The sequence below is a fragment of the Fragaria vesca genome, linkage group LG2, assembly GCF_000184155.1.
Source record: "Fragaria vesca subsp. vesca linkage group LG2, FraVesHawaii_1.0, whole genome shotgun sequence".
Classification (NCBI taxonomy): domain Eukaryota; kingdom Viridiplantae; phylum Streptophyta; class Magnoliopsida; order Rosales; family Rosaceae; genus Fragaria; species Fragaria vesca.
Window position 1 is genome coordinate 30,969,457 of NC_020492.1, and position 1,537 is coordinate 30,970,993.

The window sequence follows — 1,537 nt, forward strand, 5'->3', positions numbered from 1 at the left end:
CATATACGTCAAAAAAAAGAATCTCTTAGTGGAAGGGCCCTTCATATGCAGTTTATGTTTTATTACAAATTATTTTCATATCTAAGATGGAAAGCTTTACTTCATAGTGATGGTCTATGGTACGGCTCGATCAATTTTGTGGTAACTCAATCAAACTGTTCATGATAAGCATACTGCTCAAGAACATTCTGCATCTTGTTTGATAGCAGACTGTTTTACAAAACTAAAAATCTCATGGATGTGTTTGTGTTCCAGTTACAAACTTGAGCTTTGATGCTCATTAGACCATCAGAGTACCAGCGAAATGGATTGGAGTAATTGAAAAAGGGAAAATGTCAGTTGGACAAATCTAAGAAGCAAGTATATAGTCTAGTATCATAAGTCTTCAATTCATAATTCATAATTCATAGTTTGGTATCATAAGTCTTCAATTCATAATTATATAGTCTACTATCATAAATCTTTAATTTATAACTCATAGTCTGGTATCATAAGTCTTCAATTTGTAATTTGTAAGTGTGAGGTAATGAGTTAACTAAGATATTTTAATTCAAAGTTGATAAAAATATGGCTCGTTCCTAGTGTAAATAACAGTAACAAATATAGTAAGAGTACGTGATTCTTTATCACCGAAAAAGATGTCTCTCTCCTTAGCTCTGCTAGGGTTTTACTCGACGGTGGCAGCAGTCGACAAAACTCCCAAATTGACCGGGCAACGGTAATTCTCTTTTGACGAGGAAGGAGATCTCTTCTTCAATCTCTTTTTCTCCAATCAAAGGATGGCTCTATCGTGCCTTATATGGGCGGTGGTGGATGTCGAGTCCAACTTGTGGTGGTGATGGCGGCTTTGTTCATCAGAATCTCCTAAACAAAGGTCTTGGTTGTTCTCTTTTTGTTCTTGCTTTTGAGTTTGATACAAGGGAGGAAGCAATACAGGCCGATCGAATTGTGGCTTGGGATGGAATGGGAACGTTGAAGAGGATTGGAGCGCTCGGAGGTGGCTTGTTTGGCGGCGGTTGGGAGCCCTCAATTCAGATCTTTGCGTCTCAGATCTCGGCAAGAGGCCATGCACCAGGTATTCACCATATTTCCGCTGTTGGGGAGGATGGTGGTGCTCTGGTTCTAATTTCGGATTTGGTTCCGATGGCGCCGCTGCTATCCGATGGTGATGACGGCGGGGAAAAGATTAAGGTTGCTAGGGTTTCTCTCAAGGCTTCTCTAGGAGTTGGGCTTGTTTGGGCTTGGGCTGCATCAGCTAGGGTTTCATCTGATTGGGCTCTAGCGGATGAATTTGGGCTTTGGCCCCTAATTTAGAATGAGTTATGGTTCAGGTAACTAGTGATTTTCGCAGAGTCTTGATAGTTTTCTCCGAAACATAGTTTCACCTGTAAAATAATTGTGCTTAATCGCTATAAGGTGGGTGTGTACTTAGGATTTCAAAGCTTATGCTTTATCTAGTATAGGACTTGCAATTCTGCAAGATGATGTTTTCTGACGACCCTACAAGGGTACGTCGTCTTTATACTGCTTGCTCTGA